Raw genomic sequence first — 24,643 nt, 5'->3', positions numbered from 1 at the left:
TCGTTTCCTGTGAGACCAGTATTAGTTTCCGATACACCACTGCAGGTTCAATGTGTTCCTTGGACCTTCGCATTCACGATGAAACACAGATATCGAATCGGAATTTTAAAAAAAGGCACAATGCCGCAATAAGTGCAAGAATAGAGACTCTTCTTACAGTCGGTGCTTTGCGCATTCCCTTTGAGACCAGTATTAGTTTCCGATATACCACAGCAGGTTCATTGTATTCCTTAGACATACACATTGACGATGAAACACTGAAATTACATCGGAATTAAATACAAATGGCACAATGCTGCCATAAGTGCAAGAATAGATACTCCTCTTACAGTCGGTGCTTTGAGCATTCCCTGTGAGACCAGTATTAGTTTCCGATACACCACTGCAGGTTCAATGTATTCCTTAGACATACACATTGACGTTGAAACACTGAAATTAGATCGGAATTAAATACAAATGGCACAATGCCGCCATAAGTGCAAGAGTAGAGGCTCCTCTTACAGTCGGTGCTTTGAGCATTCCCTGTGAGACCAGTATTAGTTTCCGATACACCACCGCAGGTTCAATGCATTCCTTGGACATACACATTGACGATGAAACACAGAAATCGCATCGGAATTAAATAGAAAATGCACAATGCCGCTTTACGTACAAGAATAGAGACTCTTCTTACAGTCGGTGCTTTGAGCATTCCCTGTGAGACCAGTATTAGTTTCCGATACACCACTCCAGGTTCAATGTATTCCGTGGACATACTCATTGACGATGAAACACTGAAATTACATCGGAATTAAATACAGAAGGAACAATGCCGATATAACTGCAAGGTGAGTGAGACTTCTTAGAGTCTGTTCTTTGATCCTTTCCTGTGAGACCAGTATTAGTTTCCGATACACCACTGCAGGTTCAATGTATTCCTTGGACCTTCGCATTGGCGATGAAACACAGAAGTCATATCGGTATGAAATACAAAAGGCACAATGCCGCCTTAAGTACAAGAATAGAGATTCTTCTTACAGTCGGTGTTTGAGCATTCCCTGTGAGACCAGTATTTGTTTCCGATACACCACTGCAGGTTCAATGTATTCCTTGGACATACACATTGACGATGAAACACAGAAATCACATCGGAATTAAATACAAAAGGCACAATGCCGTCTTACGTACAAGAATAGAGACTCTTCTTACAGTCGGTGCTTTGAGCATTCCCTGTGAGACCAGTATTAGTTTCCGATACACCACTCCAGGTTCAATGTATTCCGTGGACATACTCATTGACGATGAAACACTGAAATTACATCGGAATTAAATACAGAAGGAACAATGCCGATATAACTCCTAGGTGAGTGAGACTTCTTAGAGTCTGTTCTTTGATCCTTTCCTGTGAGACCAGTATTAGTTTCCGATACACCACTGCAGGTACAATGTATTCCTTTTACCTTCACATTGACGATGAAAAACAGAAATCGCATCGGAATTAAATACAAAAGGCACAATGCCGCCTTAAGTACTAGAATAGAGACTCTTCTTACAGTCGGTGCTTTGAGCATTCCCTGTAAGACCAGTATTAGTTTCCGATACACCACTCCAGGTTCAATGTATTCCTTGGACATACACATTGACGATGAAACACAGAAATCGCATCGGAATTAAATACAAAAGGCACAATGCCGCCTTACGTACAAGAATAGAGACTCTTCTTACAGTCGGTGCTTTGAGCAATCCCTGTGAGACCAGTATTAGTTTCCGATACACCACTCCAGGTTCAATGTATTCCTTGGACATACTCATTGACGATGAAACACTTAAATTACATCGCTATTAAATACAAAAGGAATAATGCCGTTTTAACAGCAAGATGAGTGAGACTTCTTAGAGTCTGTGCTTTGATCCTCTCCTGTGAGACCAGTATTAGTTTCCGATACACCACTGCAGGTTCAATGTATTCCTTAGACATACACCTCGACGAAGAAACACTGAAATTACACTGGAATTAAATACAAAAGGCACAATGCCATCACAAGTGCAAGAATAGAGACTCCTCTTACAGTCGGTGCTTTGAGCATTCCCTGTGAGACCAGTATTAGTTTCCGATACACCACTGCAGGTACAATGTATTCCTTGAACCTTCACATTGACGATGAAACACAGAATTCGCATCGGAACTAAATACAAAAGGCACAATGCCGCTTCAGTACAAGAATAAAGACTCTTCTTACAGTCGGTGCTTTGAGCATTTCCTGTGAGACCAGTATTAGTTTCCGATACACCACTGCAGGTTCAATGTATTGCTTGGTCATACACATTGACGATGAAACACAGAAATCGCATCCGAATTAAATACAAAAGGAAGAATGCCGCCTTAAGTACAAGAATAGAGACTCTTCTTACAGTCGGTGCTTTGAGCTTTCCCTGTGAGACCAGTATTAGTTTCCGATACACCTCATCAGTTTCAATGTAATCCTTGGACCTTAACATTGACGATTAAACACAGAAATCGCATCGGAATTAAATACAAAAGGCACAATGCTGCCTTAAGTAGAAGAAGAGAGACTCTTCTTCTGTCGGTGCTTTGAGCATTCCCTGTGGGACCAGTATTAGTTTCCGATACACCACTGCAGGTTCAATGTATTACTTGGACCTTCGCATTGACGATGAAACACAGAAATTGAATCGGAATTAAAAAAAAAGGCACAATGCCGCAATAAGTGCAAGAATAGAGACTCTTCTTACAGTCGGTGCTTTGAGCATTCAGTGTGAGACCAGTATTAGTTTCCGATATACCACTGCAGGTTCATTGTATTCCTTAGACATACACATTGACGATGAAACACTGAAATTACATCGGAATTAAATACAAATGGCACAATGCTGCCATAAGTGCAAGAATAGATACTCCTCTTACAGTCGGTGCTTTGAGCATTCCCTGTGAGACCAGTATTAGTTTCCGATACACCACTGCAGGTTCAATGTATTCCTTAGACATACACATTGACGTTGAAACACTGAAATTACATCGGAATTAAATAAAAATGGCACAATGCCGCCATAAGTGCAAGAGTAGAGACTCCTCTTACAGTCGGTGCTTTGAGCACTCCCTGTGAGACCAGTATTAGTTTCTGATACACCACCTCTGGTTCGATGTATTCCTTGGACATACGCATTGACGATGAAACACAGAAATCGCATCGGAATTAAATAGAAAAGGCACAATGCCGCCTTACGTACAAGAATAGAGACTCTTCTAACAGTCGGTGCATTGAGCATTCCCTGTGAGACCAGTATTAGTTTCCGATACACCACTCCAGGTTCAATGTGTTCCTTGGACCTTCGCATTGACGATGAAACACAGAAATCGAATCGGAATTTAAAAAAAAGGCACAATGCCGCAATAAGTGCAAGAATAGAGACTCATCTTACAGTCGGTGCTTTGAGCATTCAGTGTGAGACCAGTATTAGTTTCCGATATACCACTGCAGGTTCATTGTATTCCTTAGACATACACATTGACGATGAAACACTGAAATTACATCGGAATTAAATACAAAAGGCACAATGGCGCCATAAGTGCAAGAATAGAGACTTTTCTTACAGTCGGTGCTTTGAGCTCTACCTGTGAGACCAGTATTAGTTTCCGATACACCACTGCAGGTACAATGTATTCCTTGTACCTTCACATTGACGATGAAAAACAGAAATCGCATCGGAATTAAATACAAAAGGCACAATGCCGCTTTAAGTACAAGAATAGAGACTCTTCTTACAGTCGGTGCTTTGAGCATTCCCTGTGAGACCAGTATTAGTTTCCGATACACCACTCCAGGTTCAATGTATTCCTTGGACATACTCCTTGACGATGAAACACTGAAATTACATCGGAATTAAATACAAAAGGAACAATGCCGCCTTAACTGCAAGATGAGTGAGACTTGTTAGAGTCTGTGCTTTGATCCTTTCCTGTGAGACTAGTATTAGTTTCCGATACACAACTGCGGGTTCAATGTATTCCTTGGACCTTCGCATTGCCGATGAAACACTGAAATTACATCGGAATTACATACAAAAGGCACAATGCCGCCATAAGTGCAAGAATAGAGACTCTTCTTTCAGTCGGTGCTTTGAGCTCTCCCTGTGATACCAGTATTAGTTTCCGATACACCACTCCAGGTTCAATGTATTCCTTGGACATACTCATTGCCGATGAAACACTGAATTAACATCGGTATTAAATACAAAAGGAACAATGCCGCCTTAACGGCAAGATGAGTAAGACTTCTTAGAGTCTGTGCTTTGATCGTTTCCTGTGAGACCAGTATTAGTTTCCGATACACCACTGCAGGTTCAATGTGTTCCTTGGACCTTCGCATTGACGATGAAACACAGAAATCGAATCGGAATTTTAAAAAAAGGCACAATGCCGCAATAAGTGCAAGAATAGAGACTCTTCTTACAGTCGGTGCTTTGCGCATTCCCTTTGAGACCAGTATTAGTTTCCGATATACCACAGCAGGTTCATTGTATTCCTTAGACATACACATTGACGATGAAACTCTGAAATTACATCGGAATTAAATACAAATGGCACAATGCTGCCATAAGTGCAAGAATAGATACTCCTCTTACAGTCGGTGCTTTGAGCATTCCCTGTGAGACCAGTATTAGTTTCCGATACACCACTGCAGGTTCAATGTATTCCTTAGACATACACATTGACGTTGAAACACTGAAATTAGATCGGAATTAAATACAAATGGCACAATGCCGCCATAAGTGCAAGAGTAGAGGCTCCTCTTACAGTCGGTGCTTTGCGCATTCCCTGTGAGACCAGTATTAGTTTCCGATACACCACTGCAGGTACAATGTATTCCTTGTACCTTCACATTGACGATGAAACACAGAAATCGCATCGGAATTAAATACAAAATGCACAATGCGGCCTTAAGTACAAGAATAGAGACTCTTCTTACAGTCGGTGCTTTGAGCATTCCCTGTGAGACCAGTATTAGTTTCCGATACACCACCGCAGGTTCAATGCATTCCTTGGACATACACATTGACGATGAAACACAGAAATCGCATCTGAATTAAATAGAAAATGCACAATGCCGCTTTACGTACAAGAATAGAGACTCTTCTTACAGTCGGTGCTTTGAGCATTCCCTGTGAGACCAGTATTAGTTTCCGATACACCACTCCAGGTTCAATGTATTCCGTGGACATACTCATTGACGATGAAACACTGAAATTACATCGGAATTAAATACAGAAGGAACAATGCCGATATAACTGCAAGGTGAGTGAGACTTCTTAGAGTCTGTTCTTTGATCCTTTCCTGTGAGACCAGTATTAGTTTCCGATACACCACTGCAGGTTCAATGTATTCCTTGGACCTTCGCATTGGCGATGAAACACAGAAGTCATATCGGAATGAAATACAAAAGGCACAATGCCGCCTTAAGTACAAGAATAGAGATTCTTCTTACAGTCGGTGTTTGAGCATTCCCTGTGAGACCAGTATTTGTTTCCGATACACCACTGCAGGTTCAATGTATTCCTTGGACATACACATTGACGATGAAACACAGAAATCACATCGGAATTAAATACGAAAGGCACAATGCCGTCTTACGTACAAGAATAGAGACTCTTCTTACAGTCGGTGCTTTGAGCATTACCTGTGAGACCAGTATTAGTTTCCGATACACCACTCCAGGTTCAATGTATTCCTTGGACATACTCATTGACGATGAAACACAGAAATTACATCGGAATTAAATACGAAAGGTGAAGTGGACTGACAGCCAGTCCACAGGGACGGGTAGCCGAAAGAAAGGGACGCGTACACACACATGCCGACGGGCGTCAAGTACTGGAACAGGCTACATAATTAATGCTATGAAGAAAAGTACGTAGCTGGATTAACACTTATCTTTAATCAATCATTGTGGTACATCGCTCTTGACGATACACAGGAGACTTTAATTACAATCACTGTAAGGCTAATGGCGCCTTGCCAGTTCGTAGCCATTAACTTTGCTGAATGCTATTCTGTCTCTCGGCTAATGAAAGTGAAAGGCTTCGTACATCTAGTCGCTAGAGAGGTCGTCCGTCCAACTGGGGCGAGTGCTTGTTCGTATCACGAGACCTGCCTTGTGGTGGCGCTAGGTCTGTGATCACACAGTGGCGACACGCGGGTCCGACATGTACTAAATGGACCGTGGCCGATTTAAACTACCACCTAGCAAGTGTGGTGTCTGGCGGTGACACCACAAAAGGAACAATGCCGCCTTAACTGCAAGATGAGTGAGACTTCTTAGAGTCTGTGCTTTGATCCTTTCCTGTGAGGCCAGTATTAGTTTCCGATACACCACTGCAGGTTCAATGTATTCCTTGGACCTTCGCATTGACGAAGAAACACAGAATCGCATCGGAACTAAATACAAAAGGCACAATGCCGCAATAAGTACAAGAATAGAGACTCTTCTTACAGTCGGTGCTTTGAGCATTCCCTGTGTGACCAGTATTAGTTTCCGATACACCACTGCAGGTTCAATGTATTCCTTGGACCTTCGCATTGACGATGAAACACAGAAATCGCATCGGAACTAAATACAAAAGGCACAATGCCGCAATAAGTACAAGAATAGAGACTCTTCTTACAGTTGGTGCTTTGTGCATTCCCTGTGGGACCAGTATTAGTTTCCGATACACCACTGCAGGTTCAATGTATTCCTTAGACATACACATTGACGATGAAACACTGAAATTACATCGGTATTAAATACAAAAGGCAAAATGCCGCCATAAGTGCAAGAATAGAGACTCTTCTTCCAGTCGGTGCTTTGAGCATTCCCTGTGAGACCAGTATTAGTTTCCGATACACCACAACAGGTACAATGTATTCCATGGACCTTCACATTGACGATGAAACACAGAAATCGCATCGGAATTAAATACAAAAGGCACAATGCCGCCTTAAGTACAAGAATAGTGACCCTTCCTACAGTCGATGCTTTGAGCATTCCCTGTGAGACCAGTATTAGTTTCCGATACACCACTGCAGGTTCAATGTATTCCTTAGACATACACATTGACAATGAAACACTGAAATTACATCGGTATTAAATACAAAAGGCACAATGGCGCCATAAGTGCAGGAATCGACACTCTTCTTACAGTCGGTGCTTTGAGCATTCCCTGTGAGACCAGTATTAGTTTCCGATACACCACTGCAGCTTCAATGTATTCCTTAGACATACACATTGAGGTTGAAACACTGAAATTACATCGGAATTAAATACAAATGGCACAATGCCGCCATAAGTGCAAGAGTAGAGGCTCCTCTTACAGTCGGTGCTTTGAGCATTCCCTGTGAGACCAGTATTAGTTTGCGATACACCACTGCAGGTACAATGTATTCCTTGTACTTTCACATTGACGATGAAACACAGAAATCGCATCGGAAATAAATACAAAAGACACAATGCCGCCTTAAGTACAAGAATAGAGACTCTTCTTACAGTCGGTGCTTTGAGCATTCCCTGTGAGACCAGTATTAGTTTCCGATACACCACCGCAGGTTCAATGCATTCCTTGGACATACACATTGACGATGAAACACAGAAATCGCATCGGAATTAAATACAAAAGGCACAATGCCGCTTTACGTACAAGAATAGAGACTCTTCTTACAGTCGGTGCTTTGAGCATTCCCTGTGAGACCAGTATTAGTTTCCGATACACCACTCCAGGTTCAATGTATTCCGTGGACATACTCATTGACGATGAAACACTGAAATTACATCGGAATTAAATACAGAAGGAACAATGCCGATATAACTGCAAGATGAGTGAGACTTCTTAGAGTCTGTTCTTTGATTCTTTCCTGTGAGACCAGTATTAGTTTCCGATACACCACTGCAGGTTCAATGTATTCCTTGGAGCTTCGCATTGACGATGAAACACAGAAATCATATCGGAATTAAATACAAAAGGCACAATGCCGTCTTACGTACAAGAAAAGAGACTCTTCTTACAGTCGGTGCTTTGAGTATTCCCTGTGAGACCAGTATTAGTTTCCGATACACCACTCCAGGTCAATGTATTCCTTGGACATACTCATTGACTATGAAACACTGAAATTACATCGGAATTAAATACGAAAAGTGAAGTGGACTGACAAGGCAGCCAGTCCACAGTGACGGGTAGCCGAAAGAAAGGCACGCGTACACACACACGCCGACGGGCGTCAAGTACTGGAACAGGCTACGTAATTAATGCTATGAAGGAAAGTACGTAGCTGGATTAATACTTATCTTTAATCAATCATTGTGGTACATTGCTCTTGACGATACACACGAGACTTTAATTACAATCACTGTAAGGCTAATGGCGCCTTGCTAGTTCGTAGCCATTAACTTAGCTGAATGCTACTCTGTCTCTCGTCTAATGAGAGTGAAAGGCTTCGTACATCTAATCGCTAGAGAGGTCGTCCGTCCAACTGGGGCGAGTGCTTGTTCGTATCACGAGACCTGCCTTGTGGTGGCGCTAGGTCTGTGATCACACAGTGGCGACACGCGGGTCCGACATGTACTATATGGACCGCGGCCGATTTATACTACCACCTAGCAAGTGTGGTGTCTGGCGGTGACACCACAAAAGGAACAATGCCGCCTTAACTGCAAGATGAGTGAGACTTCTTAGAGTCTGTGCTTTGATCCTTTCCTGTGAGGCCAGTATTAGTTTCCGATACACCACTGCAGGTTCAATGTATTCCTTGGACCTTCGCATTGACGAAGAAACACAGAATCGCATCGGAACTAAATACAAAAGGCACAATGCCGCAATAAGTACAAGAATAGAGACTCTTCTTACAGTCGGTGCTTTGAGCATTCCCTGTGTGACCAGTATTAGTTTCCGATACACCACTGCAGGTTCAATGTATTCCTTCGACATACACATTGACGATGAAACACAGAAATCGCATCGGATATAAATACAAAAGGCACAATGCCGCCTTACGTACAAGAATAGAGACTCTTCTTACAGTCGGTGCTTTGAGCATTCCCTGTGAGACCAGTATTAGTTTCCGATACACCACTCCAGGTTCAATGTATTCCTTGGACATACTCATTGACGATGAAACACTGAAATTACATCGCTATTAAGTACAAAAGGAATAATGCCGGCTTAACTGCAAGATGAGTGAGACTTCTTAGAGTCTGTGCTTTGATCCTCTCCTGTGAGACCAGTATTAGTTTCCGATACACCACTGCAGGTTCAATGTATTCCTTGGACCTTCGCATTGACGAAGAAACACAGAAATCGCATCGGAACTAAATACAAAAGGCACAATCCCGCAATAAGTACAAGAATAGAGACTCTTCTTACAGTCGGTGCTTTGAGCATTCCCTGTGAGACCAGTATTAGTTTCCGATACACCACTGCAGGTTCAATGTATTCCTTAGACATACACCTTGACGAAGAAACACTGAAATTACACTGTAATTAAATACAAAAGGCACAATGCCATCATAAGTGCAAGAATAGAGACTCCTCTTACAGTCGGTGCTTTGAGCATTCCCTGTGAGACCAGTATTAGTTTCCGAAACACCACTGCAGGTACAATGAATTCCTTGAACCTTCACATTGACGATGAAACACAGAAATCGCATCGGAATTAAATACAAAAGGCACAATGCCGCTTCAGTACAAGAATAGAGACTCTTCTTACAGTCGGTGCTTTGAGCATTTCCTGTGAGACCAGTATTAGTTTCCGATACACCACTGCAGGTTCAATGTATTGCTTGGTCATACACATTGACGATGATACACAGAAATCGCATCCGAATTAAATACGAAAGGAACAATGCCGCCTTAAGTACAAGAATAGAGACTCTTCTTACAGACGGTGCTTTGAGCTTTCCCTGTGAGACCAGTATTAGTTTCCGATACACCTCTGCAGGTTCAATGTATTCCTTGGACCTTTACATTGACGATTAAACACAGAAATCGCATCGGAATTAAATACAAAAGGCACAATGCTGCCTTAAGTAGAAGAATAGAGACTCTTCTACTGTCGGTGCTTTGAGCATTCCCTGTAAGACCAGTATATGTTTCCGATACACCACTGCAGGTTCAATGTATTACTTGGACCTTCACATTGACGATGAATCACAGAAATTGCATCGGAATTAAGTACAAAAGCCACAATGCCGCCTTAAGTACAAGAATAGAGACTCTTCTTACTGTCGGTGCTTTGAGCATTCCCTGTGAGACCAGTATTAGATTCCGATACACCACTGCAGGTTCAATGTATTCCTTGGACATACACATTGACTATGAAACACTAAAATTACATCTGAATCAAATATAAAAGGCACAATGCCGCCATAAGTGCAAGAAGAGTGAGATTTCTTAGAGAATGTGCTTTGATATTTTCCTGTGCGACCCATACTAGTTTCCGATACGCCACTGCAGGATCAATGTATTCCCTGGACCTTCACATTGACGATAAAACACAGAAATCGCATCGGAATGGAATACAAAAGGCACAATGCCGCCTGAAGTACAAGAATAGAGACTCTTCTTACGGTCGGTGCATTGAGCATTCCCTGTGAGACCAGTATTACTTTCCGATACGCCACTGGAGGTTCAATGTATTCCTTGGACATTCAAATTGACGATGAAACACTGAAATTACATCGGTATTAAATACAAAAGGCACAATGCCGCCATAAGTGCAAGAAGAGTGAGACTTCTTAGAGTCTGTGTTTTGATCCTCTGCTGTGCGACCCGTATCAGTTTCCGATACGCCACTGCAGGATCAATGCATTCCTTGGACCTTCACATTGACGATGAAACACAGAAATCATATCGGAATGAAATACAAAAGGCACAATGCCGCCTTAAGTACAAGAATAGAGATTCTTCTTACCGTCGGTGTTTGAGCATTCCCTGTGAGACCAGTATTAGTTTCCGATAAACCACTGCAGGTTCAATGTATTCCTTGGACATACACATTGACGATTAAACACAGAAATCACATCGGAATTAAATACAAAAGGCACAATGCCGTCTTACGTACAAAAATAGAGACTCTTCTTACAGTCGGTGCTTTGAGCATTACCTGTGAGACCAGTATTAGTTTCCGATACACCACTCCAGGTTCAATGTATTCCTTGGACATACTCATTGACGATGAAACACTGAAATTACATCGGAATTAAATACGAAAGGTGAAGTGGACTGACAAGGCAGCCAGTCCACAGTGACGGGTAGCCGAAAGAAAGGCACTCGTACACACACACGCCGACGGGCGTCAAGTACTGGAACAGGCTACGTAATTAATGCTATGAAGAAAAGTACGTAGCTGGATTAATACTTATCTTTAATCAATCATTGTGGTACATCGCTCTTGACGATACACAGGAGACTTTAATTACAATCACTGTAAGGCTAATGGCGCCTTGCTAGTTCGTAGCCATTAACTTAGCTGAATGCTATTCTGTCTCTCAGCTAATGAGAGTGAAAGGCTTCGTACATCTAGTCGCTAGAGAGGTCGTCCGTCCAACTGGGGCGAGTGCTTGTTCGTATCACGAGACCTGCCTTGTGGTGGCGCTAGGTCTGTGATCACACAGTGGCGACACGCGGGTCCGACAGTGCTAAATGGACCGCGGCCGATTTAAACTACCACCTAGCAAGTGTGGTGTCTGGCGGTGACACCACAGAAGGAACAATGCCGCCTTAACTGCAAGATGAGTGAGACTTCTTAGAGTCTTTGCTTTGATCCTTTCCTGTGAGGCCAGTATTAGTTTCCGATACACCACTGCAGGTTCAATGTATTCCTTGGACCTTCGCATTGACGAAGAAACACAGAAATCGCATCGGAACTAAATTGAAAAGGCACAATGCCGCAATAAGTACAAGAATAGAGACTCTTCTTACAGTCGGTGCTTTGAGCATTCCCTGTGAGACCAGTATTAGTTTCCGATACACCACTGCAGGTTCAATGTATTCCTTGGACATACACATTGACGATGAAACACAGAAATCGCATCGGAATTAAATACAAAAGGCACAATGCCGCCTTACGTACAAGGATAGAGACTCTTCTTACAGTCGGTGCTTTGAGCATTCCCTGGGAGACCAGTATTAGTTTCCGATACACCACTCCAGGTTCAATGTATTCCTTGGACATACTCATTGACGATGAAACACTGAAATTACATCGCTATTAAATACAAAAGGAATAATGCCGTTTTAACAGCAAGATGGGTGAGACTTCTTAGAGTCTGTGCTTTGATCCTCTCCTGTGAGACCAGTATTAGTTTCCGATACACCACTGCAGGTTCAATGTATTCATTCGACCTTCGCATTGACGAGGAAACACAGAAATCGCATCGGAACTAAATACAAAAGGCACAATGGCGCAATAAGTACAAGAATAGAGACTCTTCTTACAGTCGGTCCTTTGAGCATTCCCTGTGCGACCAGTATTAGTTTCCGATACACCACTGCAGGTTCAATGTATTCCTTAGACATACACCTCGACGAAGAAACACTGAAATTACCCTGGAATTAAATACAAAAGGCACAATGCCATCACAAGTGCAAGAATAGAGACTCCTCTTACAGTCGGTGCTTTGAGCATTCCCTGTGAGACCAGTATTAGTTTCCGATACACCACTGCAGGTACAATGTATTCCTTGAACCTTCACATTGACGATGAAACACAGAAATCGCATCGGAACTAAATACAAAAGGCACAATGCCGCTTCAGTACAAGAATAAAGACTCTTCTTACAGTCGGTGCTTTGAGCATTTCCTGTGAGACCAGTATTAGTTTCCGATACACCACTGCAGGTTCAATGTATTGCTTGGTCATACACATTGACGATGAAACACAGAAATCGCATCCGAATTAAATACAAAAGGAAGAATGCCGCCTTAAGTACAAGAATAGAGACTCTTCTTACAGTCGGTGCTTTGAGCTTTCCCTGTGAGACCAGTATTAGTTTCCGATACACCTCTGCAGGTTCAATGTATTCCTTGGACCTTAACATTGACGATTAAACACAGAAATCGCATCGGAATTAAATACAAAAGGCACAATGCTGCCTTAAGTACAGTCGATGCTTTGAGCATTCCCTGTGAGACCAGGATTAGTTTCCGATACACCACTGCAGGTTCAATGTATTACTTGGACCTTCACATTGACGATGAAACACAGAAATTGCATCGGAATTAAGTACAAAAGCCACAATGCCGCCATAAGTACAGTCGATGCTTTGAGCATTCCCTGTGAGACCAGTATTAGTTTCCGATACACCACTGCAGGTTCAACGTATTCCTTGGACCTTCGCATGGACGATGAAACACATAAATCGCATCGGAACTAAATACAAAAGGCACAATGACGCAATAAGTACAAGAATAGAGACTGTTCTTACTGTCGGTGCTTTGAGCATTCCCTGTGAGACCAGTATTAGTTTCCGATACACCACTGCAGGTTCAATGTATTCCTTAGACATACACATTGACGATGAAACACTGAAATTACATCGAAATTAAATACAAAAGGCACAATGCCGCCATAAGTGCAAGAATGGAGACTCTTCTTACAGTCGGTGCTTTGAGCATTCCCTGCGAGACCAGTATTAGTTTCCGATACATCACTGCAGGTACAATGTATTCCTTGGACCTTCACATTGACGATGAAACACAGAAATGGCATCGGAATTAAATACAAATGGCACAAAGCCGCCTTAAGTACAAGAATAGAGAGTCTTCTTACACTCGGTACTTTAAGCATTCCCTGTGAGACCATTATTAGCTTCCGATACACCACTGCAGGTTAAATGTATTCCTTGGACCTTCACATTGACGATGAAAAACAGAAATCGCATTGGAATTAAATACAAAAGGCACAATGCCGCCTTAAGTACAAGAATAGAGACTGTTCTTACAGTCGGTGCTTTGAGCATTATCTGTGAGACCAGTATTAGTTTCTCATACACCACTGCAGGTACAATTTATTCCTTGGCCCTTCACATTGACGATGAAACGCAGAAATCGCATCGGAATAAAATACAAAAGGCACAATGCCACCTTAAGTACAAGAATAGAGACTCTTCTTACAGTCGGTGCTTTGAGGATTCCCTGTGAGACCAGTATTAGTTTCCGATACACCACTGGAGGTTCAATGAATTCCTTGGACATTCACATTGACGATGAAACACTGAAATTACATCGGAATTAAATACAAAAGGCACAATGCCGCCTTAAGTACAAGAATAGAGACTGTTCTTACAGTCGGTGCTTTGAGCATTCCCTGTGAGACCAGTATTAGCTTCCGATCCACCATTGCAGATTGCATGTATTCAATGGACATACACATTGACGATGAAATACTGAAATTACATCGGAATTAAATACAAAAGGCACAATGCCGACTTAAGTACAAGAATAGAGACTGTTCTTACAGTCGGTGCTTTGAGCATTCCCTGTGAGACCATTATTAGTTTCCGATACACCACTGCAGGTTCAGTGTATTCCTTGGACATTCACGTTGACGATGAAACACCAAAAACGCATCGGAATTAAATACAAAAGGCACAATGCCGCCTTATGTACAAGAATAGAGACTCTTCTTACAGTCGTGCTTTGAGCATTCCCTGTGAGACCAGTATTAGTTTCCGATACACCACTGCAAGTCCAATGTATTCCTTGGACATACACATTGACGATGAAACACAGAAATTACATCAGCATTAAATACAAAAGGCACAATGCCGCCTTAAGTGCAAGAAGCGTGAGACTTCTTAGACTCTGTGGTTTGATCCTTTCCTGTGAGACCAGTATTAGTTTCCGATACACCACTGCAGGTTCAATGTGTTCCTTGCACCTTCACATTGACGAAGAAACACAGAAATCGCATCGGAATTAAATACAAACGGCACAATGCCGCCTTAAGTACAAGAATAGAGACTGTTCTTACAGTTGGTGCTTTAAGCATTGCCTGTGAGACCAGTATTAGTTTCCGATACACCACTGCAGGTTCAATGTATTCCTTATGCCTTCACATTGACAATGAAACGCAGAAATCGCATCGTAATTCAATACAAAAGGCACATTGCCGCCTTAAGTACAAGAATAGAGATTCTTCTTACAGTCGGTGCTTTGAGCATTCCCTGTGAGACCAGTGTTAGTTTCCGATACACCACTGGAGGTTCAATGTATTCCTGTGACATTCACATTGACGATGAAATACTGATATTACATCGGAATTAAACACAAAATGCACAACGCCGCCCTAAGTACAAGAATAGAGACTCTTCTTATAGTCGGTGCTTTGAGTATTCCCTGTGAGACCAGTATTAGTTTCCGATACACCACTGCAGTATCAAAGTTTTCCTTGGACCTTCACATTGACGATGAAACACAGTAATATCATCGGAATTATGTACAAAAGCCACAATGCCGCCATAAGTACAGTCGATGCTTTGAGCATTCCATGTGAGACCAGTATTAGTTTCCGATACACGACTGGAGGTTCAATGTATTCGTTGGACCTTCACATTGACGATTTAACACAGAAATCGCATCGGAATTAAATACAAAAGCCACATTGCCGCCTTAAGTACAAATATAGAGACTCTTCTTACAGTCGGTGCTTTGAGCAATCCCTTTGAGACCAGTATTAGTTTCCAATACATTATTGCAGGTTCAGTGTATTCCTTGGACATTCACATTGTCGATGAAACACAGAAATCGCATCGGAATTAAATACAAAAGGCACAATGCCGCCTTTAGTACAAGAATACAGACTCTTCTTACAGTCGGTGCTTTGAGCATTCCCTGTGAGACCAGTATTAGCTTCCGATACAACACTGCAGGTTCAATGTATTCCTTGGACATACACATTGACGATGAAACACTGAAATTACATCGGAATTAAATACAAAAGGCACAATGCCGCCGTAAGTGCTAGAAGAGTGAGACTTCTTAGGGTCTGTGCTTTGATCCTTTCCTGTGAGACCTGTATTAGTTTCCGATACACCACTCGAGGTTCAATGTGTTCCTTGCACCTTCACATTGACGAAGAAACACAGAAATCGCATCGGAATTAAATACAAAAGTCACAATGCTGCCTTAAGTAGAAGAATAGAGACTCTTCTACTGTCGGTGCTTTGAGCATTCCCTGTAAGACCAGTATATGTTTCCGATACACCACTGCAGGTTCAATGTATTACTTGGACCTTCACATTGACGATGAATCACAGAAATTGCATCGGAATTAAGTACAAAAGCCACAATGCCGCCTTAAGTACAAGAATAGAGACTCTTCTTACTGTCGGTGCTTTGAGCATTCCCTGTGAGACCAGTATTAGATTCCGATACACCACTGCAGGTTCAATGTATTCCTTGGACATACACATTGACTATGAAACACTAAAATTACATCTGAATCAAATATAAAAGGCACAATGCCGCCATAAGTGCAAGAAGAGTGAGATTTCTTAGAGAATGTGCTTTGATATTTTCCTGTGCGACCCATACTAGTTTCCGATACGCCACTGCAGGATCAATGTATTCCCTGGACCTTCACATTGACGATAAAACACAGAAATCGCATCGGAATGGAATACAAAAGGCACAATGCCGCCTGAAGTACAAGAATAGAGACTCTTCTTACGGTCGGTGCATTGAGCATTCCCTGTGAGACCAGTATTACTTTCCGATACGCCACTGGAGGTTCAATGTATTCCTTGGACATTCACATTGACGATGAAACACTGAAATTACATCGGTATTAAATACAAAAGGCACAATGCCGCCTTAAGTACAAGAATAGAGATTCTTCTTACCGTCGGTGTTTGAGCATTCCCTGTGAGACCAGTATTAGTTTCCGATAAACCACTGCAGGTTCAATGTATTCCTTGGACATACACATTGACGATGAAACACAGAAATCACATCGGAATTAAATACAAAAGGCACAATGCCGTCTTACGTACAAGAATAGAGACTCTTCTTACAGTCGGTGCTTTGAGCATTACCTGTGAGACCAGTATTAGTTTCCGATACACCACTCCAGGTTCAATGTATTCCTTGGACATACTCATTGACGATGAAACACTGAAATTACATCGGAATTAAATACGAAAGGTGAAGTGGACTGACAAGGCAGCCAGTCCACAGTGACGGGTAGCCGAAAGAAAGGCACGCGTACACACACACGCCGACGGGCGTCAAGTACTGGAACAGGCTACGTAATTAATGCTATGAAGAAAAGTACGTAGCTGGATTAATACTTATCTTTAATCAATCATTGTGGTACATCGCTCTTGACGATACACAGAAGACTTTAATTACAATCACTGTAAGGCTAATGGCGCCTTGCTAGTTCGTAGCCATTAACTTAGCTGAATGCTATTCTGTCTCTCGGCTAATGAGAGTGAAAGGCTTCGTACATCTAGTCGCTAGAGAGGTCGTCCGTCCAACTGGGTCGAGTGCTTGTTCGTATCACGAGACCTGCCTTGTGGTGGCGCTAGGTCTGTGATCACACAGTGGCGACACGCGGGTCCGACAGTGCTAAATGGACCGCGGCCGATTTAAACTACCACCTAGCAAGTGTGGTGTCTGGCGGTGACACCACAAAAGGAACAATGCCGCCTTAGCTGCAAGATGAGTGAGACTTCTTAGAGTCTTTGCTTTGATCCTTTCCTGTGAGGCCAGTATTAGTTTCCGATACACCACTGCAGGTTCAATGTATTCCTTGGACCTTCGCATTGACGAAGAAACACAGAAATCGCATCGGAACTAAATTGAAAAGGCACAATGCCGCAATAAGTACAAGAATAGAGACTCTTCTTACAGTCGGTGCTTTGAGCATTCCCTGTGAGACCAGTATTAGTTTCCGATACACCACTGCAGGTTCAATGTATTCCTTGGACATACACATTGACGATGAAACACAGAAATCGCATCGGAATTAAATACAAAAGGCACAATGCCGCCTTACGTACAAGAATAGAGACTCTTCTTACAGTCGGTGCTTTGAGCATTCCCTGTGAGACCAGTATTAGTTTCCGATACACCACTCCAGGTTCAATGTATTCCTTGGACATACTCATTGACGATGAAACACTGAAATTACATCGCTATTAAATACAAAAGGAATAATGCCGTTTTAACAGCAAGATGAGTGAGACTTCTTAGAGTCTGTGCTTTGATCCTCTCCTGTGAGACCAGTATTAGTTTCCGATACACCACTGCAGGTTCAATGTATTCATTCGACCTTCGCATTGACGAAGAAACACAGAAATCGCATCGGAACTAAATACAAAAGGCACAATGCCGCAATAAGTACAAGAATAGAGACTCTTGTTACAGTCGGTCCTTTGAGCATTCCCTGTGAGACCAGTATTAGTTTCCGATACACCACTGCAGGTTCAATGTATTCCTTAGACATACACCTCGACGAAGAAACACTGAAATTACACTGGAATTAAATACAAAAGGCACAATGCCATCACAAGTGCAAGAATAGAGACTCCTCTTACAGTCGGTGCTTTGAGCATTCCCTGTGAGACCAGTATTAGTTTCCGATACACCACTGCAGGTACAATGTATTCCTTGAACCTTCACATTGACGATGAAACACAGAAATCACATCGGAACTAAATACAAAAGGCACAATGCCGCTTCAGTACAAGAATAAAGACTCTTCTTACAGTCGGTGCTTTGAGCATTTCCTGTGAGACCAGTATTAGTTTCCGATACACCACTGCAGGTTCAATGTATTGCTTGGTCATACACATTGACGATGAAACACAGAAATCGCATCCGAATTAAATACAAAAGGAAGAATGCCGCCTTAAGTACAAGAATAGAGACTCTCCTTACAGTCGGTGCTTTGAGCTTTCCCTGTGAGACCAGTATTAGTTTCCGATACACCTCTGCAGGTTCAATGTATTCCTTGGACCTTAACATTGACGATTAAACACAGAAATCGCATCGGAATTAAATACAAAAGGCACAATGCTGACTTAAGTAGAAGAATAGAGACTCTTCTTCCGTCGGTGCTTTGAGCATTCCCTGTGGGACCAGTATTAGTTTCCGATACACCACTGCAGGTTCAATGTATTACTTGGACCTTCACATTGACGATGAAACACAGAAATTGCATCGGAATTAAATACAAAAGGCACAATGCCGCCTGAAGTACAAGAATAGAGACTCTTCTTACTGTCGGTGCATTGAGCATTCCCTGTGAGACCAGTATTACTATCCGATACGCCACTGGAGGTTCAATGTATTCCTTGGACATTCACATTGACGATGAAACACTGAAATTACATCGGTATTAAATACAAAAGGCACAATGCCGCCATAAGTGCAAGAGGAGTGAGACTTCTTAGAGTCTGTGTTTTGATCCTCTCCTGTGCGACCCGTATCAGTTTCCGATACGCCACTGCAGGATCAATGTATTCCTTGGACCTTCACATTGACGATTAATCACAGAAATCGCATCGGAATTAAATACAAAAGGCACAATGCCGCCTTAAGTACAAGAATAGAGACTCTTCTTACGGTCGGTGCATTGAGCATTCCCTGTGAGACCAGTATTACTTTCCGATACGCCACTGGAGGTTCAATGTATTCCTTGGACATTCACATTGACTATGAAACACTAAAATTACATCGGAATTAAATACAAAAGGCACAATGCCGCCATAAGTGCAAGAAGAGTAAGATTTCTTAGAGTCTGTGATTTGATCCATTCCTGTGCTACCCGTATTAGATTCCGATACGCCACTGCAGGTTCAATGTATTCCTTATACCTTCACATTGACAATGAAACGCAGAAATCGCATCGTAATTAAATACAAAAGGCACAATGCCGCCTTAAGTACAGGAATAGAGACTCTTCTTACAGTCGGTGCAATGAGCATTCCCTGTGAGACCAGTGTTAGTTTCCGATACACCACTGGAGGTTCAATGTATTCCTTTGACATTCACATTGACGATGAAACACTGATATTACATCGGAATTAAACCCAAAAGGCACAATGCCGCCTTAAGTACAAGAATAGAGACTCTTCTTATAGTCGGTGCTTTGAGTTTTCCCTGTGAGACCAGTATTAGTTTCCGATACACCATTGCAGTTTCAATGTTTTCCTTGGACCTTCACATTGACGATGAAACACAGAAATTGCATCGGAATTAAGTACAAAAGCCACAATGCCGCCATAAGTACAGTCGATGCTTTGAGCATTCCCTGTGAGACCAGTATTAGTTTCCGATACACCACTGCAGGTTCAACGTATTCCTTGGACCTTCGCATGGACGATGAAACACATAAATCGCATCGGAACTAAATACAAAAGGCACAATGACGCAATAAGTACAAGAATAGAGACTCTTCTTACTGTCGGTGCTTTGAGCATTCCCTGTGAGACCAGTATTAGTTTCCGATACACCACTGCAGATTCAATGTATTCCTTAGACATACACATTGACGATGAAACACTGAAATTACATCGAAATTAAATACAAAAGGCACAATGCCGCCATAAGTGCAAGAATGGAGACTCTTCTTACAGTCGGTGCTTTGAGCATTCCCTGCGAGACCAGTATTAGTTTCCGATACACCACTGCAGGTACAATGTATTCCTTGGACCTTCACATTGACGATAAAACACAGAAATGGCATCGGAATTAAATACAAATGGCACAAAGCCGCCTTAAGTACAAGAATAGATAGTCTTCTTACACTCGGTGCTTTAAGCATTCCCTGTGAGACCATTATTAGTTTCCGATACACCACTGCAGGTTAAATGTATTCCTTGGACCTTCACATTGACGATGAAAAACTGAAATCGCATTGGAATTAAATACAAAAGGCACAATGCCGCCTTAAGTACAAGAATAGAGACTGTTCTTACAGTCGGTGCTTTGAGCATTATCTGTGAGACCAGTATTAGTTTCCTATACACCACTGCAGGTACAATTTATTCCTTGGCCCTTCACATTGACGATGAAACGCAGAAATCGCATCGGAATAAAATACAAAAGGCACAATGCCGCCTTAAGTACAAGAATAGAGACTCTTCTTACAGTCGGTGCTTTGAGGATTCCCTGTGAGACCAGTATTAGTTTCCGATACACCACTGGAGGTTAAATGAATTCCTTGGACATTCACATTGACGATGAAACACTGAAATTACATCGGAATTAAATACAAAAGGCACAATGCCGCCTTAAGTACAAGAATAGAGACTGTTCTTCCAGTCGGTGCTTTGAGCATTCCCTGCGAGACCAGTATTAGTTTCCGATACACCACTGCAGGTACAATGTATTCCTTGGACCTTCACATTGACGATGAAACACAGAAATGGCATCGGAATGAAATACAAATGGCACAATAGCGCCTTAAGTTCCAGAATGCAGACACTTCTTACAGTCGTGCTCTGAGCATTCCCTGTGAGACCAGTATTAGCTTCCGATCCACCATTGCAGATTGCATGTATTCAATGGACATACACATTGACGATGAAATACTGAAATTACATCGGAATTAAATACAAAAGGCACAATGCCGCCATAAGTGCAAGAATGAAGACTCTTCTTACAGTCGGTGCTTTGAGCATTCCCTGTGAGACCATTATTAGTTTCCGATACACCACTGCAGGTTCAACGTATTCCTTGGACCTTCGCATGGACGATGAAACACATAAATCGCATCGGAACTAAATACAAAAGGCACAATTCCGCCTTAAGTACAAGAATAGAGACTGTTCTTCCAGTCGGTGCTTTGAGCATTCCCTGCGAGACCAGTATTAGTTTCCGATACACCACTGCAGGTTCAATGTATTCCTTGGACATTCACGTTGACGATGAAACACCAAAAACGCATCGGAATTAAATACAAAAGGCGCAATGCCGCCTTAAGTACAAGAATAGAGACTCTTCTTACAGTCGGTGCTTTGAGCATTCCCTGTGAGACCAGTATTAGTTTCCGATACACCACTGCAAGTCCAATGTATTCCTTGGACATACACATTGACGATGAAACACAGAAATTACATCAGCATTAAATACAAAAGGCACAATGCCGCCTTAAGTGCAAGAAGCGTGAGACTTCTTAGACTCTGTGGTTTGATCCTTTCCTGTGAGACCAGTATTAGTTTCCGATACACCACTGCAGGTTCAATGTGTTCCTTGCACCTTCACATTGACGAAGAAACACAGAAATCGCATCGGAATTAAATAGAAACGGCACAATGCCGCCTTAAGTACAAGAATAGAGACTGTTCTTACAGTCGGTGCTTTAAGCATTGCCTGTGAGACCAGTATTAGTTTCCGATACACCACTGCAGGTTCAATGTATTCCTTATGCCTTCACATTGACAATGAAACGCAGAAATCGCATCGTAATTCAATACAAAAGGCACATTGCCGCCTTAAGTACAAGAATAGAGATTCTTCTTACAGTCGGTGCTTTGAGCATTCCCTGTGAGACCAGTGTTAGTTTCCGATACACCACGGGAGGTTCAATGTATTCCTTTGACATTCACATTGACGATGAAATACTGATATTACATCGGAATTAAACACAAAATGCACAACGCCGCCCTAAGTACAAGAATAGAGACTCTTCTTATAGTCGGTGCTTTGAGTATTCCCTGTGAAACCAGTATTAGTTTCCGATACACGACTGGAGGTTCAATGTATTCCTTGGACCTTCACATTGACGATTTAACACAGAAATCGCATCGGAATTAAATACAAAAGCCACATTGCCGCCTTAAGTACAAATATAGAGACTCTTCTTACAGTCGGTGCTTTGAGCAATCCCTTTGAGACCAGTATTAGTTTCCAATCCATTAGTGCAGGTTCAGTGTATTCCTTGGACCTTCACATTGTCGATGAAACACAGAAATCGCATCGGAATTAAATACAAAAGGCACAATGCCGCCTTAAGTACAAGAATAGAGACTCTTCTTACAGTCGGTGCTTTGAGCATTCCCTGTGAGACCAGTATTAGCTTCCGATACAACACTGCAGGTTCAATGTATTCCTTGGACATACACATTGACGATGAAACACTGAAATTACATCGGAATTAAATACAAAAGGCACAATGCCGCCGTAAGTGCTAGAAGAGTGAGACTTCCTAGGGTCTGTGCTTTGATCCTTTCCTGTGAGACCTGTATTAGTTTCCGATACACCACTCTAGGTTCAATGTGTTCCTTGCACCTTCACATTGACGAAGAAAGACAGAAATCGCATCGGAATTAAATACAAAAGGCACAATGCCGCCTTAAGTACAAGAATAGAGACTCTTCTTACAGTCGGTGCTTTGAGCATTCCCTGTGAGACCAGTATTAGTTTCCATTACACCACTGCAAGTTCAATGTATTCCTTGTACCTTCACATTGACGATAATACACAGAAATCGCAACGGAATTAAATCCAAAACGCACAACGCCGCCTTAAGTACAAGAATACAGACTCTTCTTACAGTCGGTGCTTTGAGCATTCCCTGTGAGACCAGTATTAGTTTCCGATACACCACTGCAGATTCAATGTATTCCTTGGACCTTCACATTGACGATGAAACACAGAAATCGCATCGGAATTATATCCAAAACGCACAATGTCGCCTTAAGTGCAGGAATAGAGACTCTTCTTACAGTCGGTGCTTTGAGCATTCCCTGTGAGACCAGTATTTGTTTCCGATACACCACTGCAGGTTCAATGTATTCCTTGGACCTTCACATTGCCGATTAAACAAAGAAATGGCATCGGAATGAAATACAAAAGGCACAATGCCGCCTTAAGTACAAGAATAGACACTCTTCTTACAGTCGATGCTTTGAGCATCCCCTGTGAGACCAGTATTAGTTTCCGATACACCACTGAGGGTTCAATGTATTCCTTGGACCTTCACATTGACGATGAAACACAGAAATCGCATCGGAATTAAATCCAAAACGCACAATGCCGCCTTAAGTACAAGAATACCGACTCTACTTACAGTCGGTGCTTTGAGCATTCCCTGTGAGACCAGTATTAGTTTCCGATACACCACTGCAGGTTCAATGTATTCCTTGGACCTTCACATTGACGATGAAACACGGAAACCGCATCGGAATTAAATACAAAAGGCACAATGCCGCCTTAAGTACAAGAATAGAGACTCTTCTTACAGTCGGTGCTTTGAGCATTCCCTGTGAGACCAGTATTAGTTTCCGATACACCACTGCAGATTCAATGTATTCCTTGGACCTTCCCATTGACGATTAAACACAGAAATGGCATCGGAATGAAATACAAAAGGCACAATGCCGCCTTAAGTACAAGAATAGACACTCTTCTTACAGTCGGTGCTTTGAGCATTCCCTGTAAGACCAGTATTAGTTTCCGATACACCACTGCAGGTTCAGTGTATTCCTTGGACCTTCACATTGACGATGAAACATAGAAATCGCATCGGAATTAAATCCAAAACGCACAATGCCGCCTTAAGTTCAAGAATAGAGACTCTTCTTACCGTCGGTGTTTTGACCATTCCCTGTGAGACCAGTATTAGTTTCCGATACACCACTGCAGGTTCAATGTATTCCTTGGCCAT

The sequence above is a fragment of the Schistocerca serialis genome, chromosome 4, assembly GCF_023864345.2.
Source record: "Schistocerca serialis cubense isolate TAMUIC-IGC-003099 chromosome 4, iqSchSeri2.2, whole genome shotgun sequence".
Classification (NCBI taxonomy): domain Eukaryota; kingdom Metazoa; phylum Arthropoda; class Insecta; order Orthoptera; family Acrididae; genus Schistocerca; species Schistocerca serialis.
The sequence above is the reverse complement of the archived record's forward strand: the minus strand, read 5'-3'. Positions refer to the sequence as shown.